Source organism: Gossypium hirsutum, chromosome A02 (assembly GCF_007990345.1).
Source record: "Gossypium hirsutum isolate 1008001.06 chromosome A02, Gossypium_hirsutum_v2.1, whole genome shotgun sequence".
Lineage (NCBI taxonomy): Eukaryota > Viridiplantae > Streptophyta > Magnoliopsida > Malvales > Malvaceae > Gossypium > Gossypium hirsutum.
The window spans coordinates 102,756,894-102,762,485 of NC_053425.1; the positions used below are offsets into that span (position 1 = coordinate 102,756,894).

At 40.4% G+C, this 5,592-nt stretch overlaps 1 non-coding gene across 1 annotated transcript; it reads right to left on the reverse strand.

Moving 5' to 3' along the window:
- Positions 1 to 427: 427 nt before the first annotated feature.
- On the reverse strand, positions 428 to 534 carry LOC121217324 (small nucleolar RNA R71). The gene has a single exon (XR_005913395.1). It is a non-coding gene; the product is annotated as a small nucleolar RNA R71 (small nucleolar RNA).
- Positions 535 to 5,592: the final 5,058 nt, after the last annotated feature.

Sequence of the window (5,592 nt, forward strand, 5' to 3'; positions counted from 1 at the left end):
GGCTAAAAACCAAGACAATCAGCTACCTCATGTAATTGTGGTTAATCAAACTCCTGCTCCACGCACTATGTATGATTATGCTAAACCTTATTTAACAGGAACTGAATCAAGCATAGTTAGTCCTGCTGTAGCTGCAAATACTTTTGAACTAAAACCTAACACTATTCAAATGATACATCAATTTGTTCAGTTTGATGGTTTGTAGGATAAGGATCCTAACGCTCACTTAGCAAACTTTTTGGAACTATGTGATACATTTAAAATTAATGGTATTTCTGATTATGCCATTTGTCTTCGGTTATTCCCTTTTTCATTGAGGAACAAAGCTAAATAGTGGTTGAACTCATTACCACAAGGGTCAATCATTACTTGGGAACAAATGACCAAAAAATTTCTATTAAAATATTTCCCGCTGATTAAAACAGCCAAATTACGTAATGATATCTCTTCGTTTGTGCAGATGGACTTAGAAACTCTTTACGATGCATGGGAGAGATACAAGGACTTACTGAGAAGGTGCCCTCACCATGGGTTACCGCTTTGGCTTCAGGTTCAAACGTTCCATAATGGCCTGAATCCTTCGACTCGGTAAATGGATGACGCAACTGCTGGCGGAACCATCAATAATAAAACACCTGAAGATGCTTATGAGTTTATAAAGGAGATGTCACTGAATAACTATCAATGGCAAGTCACGAGGACAAAACCAACGAAAATAGTCAGTGTTTATAACGTCGATTCAGTTACCATGCTCTCTAATCAGGTAGAACTCTTGAACAAAAAAATTGATGGTTTTCTTAGTTCTTCACAAGTTCACCCTGTAATACAGTGTGAAGCAAGTGGAGGTGGATGAAGCAATTCGAAATACCAACCTTATGGCAACAACATGGATAACGAGTAGTTAAATTACATGGTAATAATTCTCGATCTCAAAACAATCCATATAGTAACACATACAATGCAGGTTGGAGGAACCACCTAAATTTCTCATGGGGAGGCCAAAGAAATCAGAGACCACCTCCAGGCTACCAACAACCACCCTACCAATAGGAAAAGAAGCCGAACCTTGAAGAGATGCTCTCAAAGTTTATATCGGTGTCAGAAACTCGTTTCCAGAACACCGAGATAGCACTTAAAAATCAACAAGCATCGATCCAAGGGCTCGAAACTCAGATAGGCCAGCTTTCCAAACTAATCTCCGAACGACCACAAGATAGCTTGCCAAGTAATACTGAACCCAACCCAAGGGAATAACTCAACGCAATTAATGTTCAAGATGAAGAAGGATCCATTGAGCCTGAGCCAGAAGTGAGGTAAGAAACTATGGTAAGCAGAGGCCGAGGTGAGGTAGGTCATAATAAAAACAAATCAATGAATGTCGAATATAAACCTCGTGTGCCATACCCCAATGCGACAAGGAAAGACCGCTCAGATGAACAATTTGGTAAATTCCTTAACTCTTAAAAAAATTACACATTAACTTACCGTTTATTGAAGCTCTATCACAGATGCCAAACACAATGAAATTTTTAAAGGAGCTTTTAGCAAATAAGGGGAAGTTGGACGAGGCGTCGCATATAGAGCTAAACTCAGTTTGCTCAGCTATTCTGCAAAATAAGCTACCAAAAAAATTAAAAGATCCAGGGAGTTTTACAATTCCTTGCTTAATTGGTAGTTTAGAAATTAATAATGCATTAGCTGATTTAGGGGCTAGTATTAACGTGATACCCTACAAAATGTTCAAACAATTAGGTCTTGGGAAATCCAAACAGACTAGGATGAGCATTCAATTAGCAGATAAAACTATAAGATTTCCTAGGGGTATTATTGAAGATGTGCTAGTTAAAATCGATAAATTTATATTTATCGTGGACTTCATTGTTCTAGACATAGAAGAGAATAGTAACACTCTTTTAATTCAGCAATTGCTAAAAGGATCATTGATGTTGGCACAGGTGAACTCACACTCCGTGTGGGAGACGAAACAATCACCCTTCAAGCTCGCAATTCTGGCAACACATCGAAAATTGAAGGTGATCATTTAACCCTTTCTACTAAAACTGACAATATGGTGCAACCTACTTTGCAAGAAATGAGTCTGAAGGAAGTACATGAGCCATTCTCAAGAAATGGTAGAGGACCTATTCATGAAGAACGAAGGCTACAAATCGAGGAGCTAGATGAATGGCGGACGCATAAACCAAGAACGCATGATAAACCAGAACTACGCCAAAACAAGCTCAACACCTTCCCACATCAACTTAAGGTTGGAGATAAAGTCTTATTAGATGCCACGGATCCTCACATTGTCACTACCACACCAAATGAAGAAATCCCTCTTACGGTACTTGGCATTTTCCCATTCGGTACAATCGAGGAAAGCCATCCCAAGTTCGACACTTTTAAGGTAAACAACACCCGTCTGAAACATTATTTTGATGAGAATGATAACAGGAATGAGGAGATAACAGGAATGAGGAGTATAAACTCCTCGAACCACCATGACCATTCAATAGAGAGGTAAGTCGAGCTTAAACTATAAATAAGCACTTCTTGGGAGGCAATCCGAACACTATCTGTATTAACTTCTTTAAAATTTAGTCTTCAACATCTAACTTACTAACGAGCTCTTGAATACAGGATTTCCACAGAGACACGGCCAAGCATAAGGGCGTGCTTAGGGCCGTGTAAAAATAGGGCAACAATTTTCCCAAACACGAGCTACGATAAAAAGCCACGGTCGTGCAACATGGCCGTGGTCGAACCTGCCAAAACAACACGGGCGTGCGACACTCCCGTGTAGAAGAACCGTGGGTGAACCTATTAAAATAGCACGGGCATGCAACATGCCCGTGTCTAGCACCCGTGGTCGAACCTGTTAGATTGACACGGGCGTGGGTCTACATACACGGGTGTGGGAGAAGCGAACAACGCCAGACACAGCCGTGCGACACGACCATGTGCACCCATACGCAGAAAGGAACACAGGCGTGTACTAAATGTCAGACGTGCCCAAACTCAAAATTCACAAATCACAGGGGAAGAAATTGGGGAACACGGGCGTGTTACCTGGTCGTGTGCCCCAAAATCTATAAATAGGTTGCACTATTCATTGTCTTCTTCACCTAAAAACCCTAACCCTAGCGGCTGCAAGTCCACATGCCTTCCCCGCCACGCCCGTGTGCCGCTTCCAACTTCATTCCTAACGCTTATTGTTCCATTTTTTAGCGTTTGATCACTCTTTTACCTTTAACTCCACGCATTTTTAATGCTATAATATTCATGTATCTCACACTATTCTATCATTCAAGTTTTATTTATTTTAAGATTAGTTATCATTCATTCCCCATAGCATATATTTTTTGAAACTCTCATGCCTTACTCACCTATTCTAAATCAATATTCATAGTTTTCAATTGTTTTTTGTTATTTACCATTACAACTCATGTCATGTGCTAAATTTATGCTCTTTATATTTCCATTAAATTTCTGGCCATTTTTACTCATATTACCATGCTAGTGCGACAAAAGTATGCCATTGAACTTATTATTTTAGTTAGTTTTAGTAGTTGTAGCTGAAATTATGATTTTTATTTAAAATTTGTCTTCGTTTTACTTTGACCACTCATCAAGACGACTTGATGATTCTATTTGTAGGTACCATGTCATCTTCATGTGGTAAAAATGCCATTGTCCTAGCTTCAAAGAAAAGGAAGGGAGCGTCATCTTCCTCGGGTCCTACCGCGAAAGTTTGTCACCCTTTCCTGAGATTCCCCATCGAGCCCCAAGAAGAACTATTCCAAATACTCTGGGCCCGACCTTTAATTGCGGGCCGTTGCATCGACTGGGCTGCAGTAGAACAAGTACAGTTGGCTGAAGCGATTCGGATCCTCCTAACCGCTGACCCTTGGGAGCTTTTCTTTAGGATCATCGAGCCGACGTATCTCGAGCTTACGATAGAATTATGCTCCACATTTCATCTTCAGACCGTGATGACGAACTACGATAATCCTGGCACAGTCCAATTTCGCCTAGGCAGATTAGTCCGCCAGCTCAGCGTCCCAAAATTCGGTATGGCACTGGGTTTATATACAGAGGAATTCAAGGAGGAGAATGACTTACATGCTCTCAACCGCCACATTCATCGTTCTCCTTCACGGTGCTAAGATGTACTAGTACCAGGTGGGGCCACCTACAATCCTAACCGTTCCAAGGCATCTGCTCTTCCTCCATCTTTGAGGTACTTACACGCCATTTTGGCTCACACGATTAAAGAAAGGCGAGAGAGCACCGGTGTCGTCAACACTCACGACGCCTACTTTTTATGGTGTATGTTGCATGGGCACGTCATCGACCTTGTCTATTTCATCGCCCTCGCGATTCAGCACCAGACAGAACGGCATAGGAAGGGGGTCATCTCCATTGGCCCCTATGTTACTCGGTTGGCTCGACACTTCAGGCTCCTTAGCACCACCGCCCAAGAATCATCCTTAACCCTCATTGGCCAAATGTCTCCACAAGGCATCTCGAGCATGCTTAGCATGAGGATGATCGAAAAGAGCTGAGGAACCTACCCTTATCAATATCGTCTCTCCCAATCTACCGAGGAGGAGGCCTACAAGGACATTCCTGATGATGTCCCTCTACAGCATGAGGACCCCTCGTCTCAGCCACCACCACCCTCTCGTCCAGTTCATGCGGCGGCTTCATATGCTAACATCTCTGAGCGCCTCACTCGATTTGAGTAGTAGTGTTTTCAACAATTTGACAACATTGATGCTACTCTACAGCAGATTTGTCAGCACCTCCACATCTCATTGCCAGTCCCACCTCGCGAACCATCCAGCAATGAAGATGTTTAAAAACATTTATTTATTATTTTATGTTTTTAATTTTTATTAAAACTACTTTTTATTTTTTTATTAGACTTTAGAATTTTATTTTATTTTTTTAATCATCAATTTCAATTATTTCTTTATGAGTAATTATTCTTCCTAATATCCCCTAAAAAGTTCCTTATTTTATCACAGTTATATATAGCTCCTAAGCTCATCACTGCATAGGAACAAAAAACTCTACCGAGAACTGTTCTCCGTGACTACCATGTCCTGATCGACCAGGACCATAGCTACCACTATATATAATATTCTTTTGGCGCAAGACTTATGACTAATGAACCTCTACCACCACCGGAGCATCCTCCTTCACTATCGCACCGATTACTCTCCAAAAATCCAGTTTGAGGAATTCATCATATAGAAAGTTTCATTTCTCTCCCTATCTTCTTTCTATATTCTTATATCTATCTTTGTACATTGAGGGCAATGTACATCTTAAGTGTGGGGGGTATTTACTTCATTTTCCTATCAAAAAAATCCATGAATGACTGCCTTGTTCTCTTGAAAAGCTCTCATATAATATTTAGGATAAATTTTGATTGATTTGTGATTTTGATTGATATATCTTGAATTAAAACATAGGCATTTATGCATTGATTGTTTAAACTTTAAGACATTAGAGAATCAAACATGATAAGTTGATTTTTAAGAATTTAAAATCTTAGGTTGTTTCCCCAAAGTTTAGGTATTACTT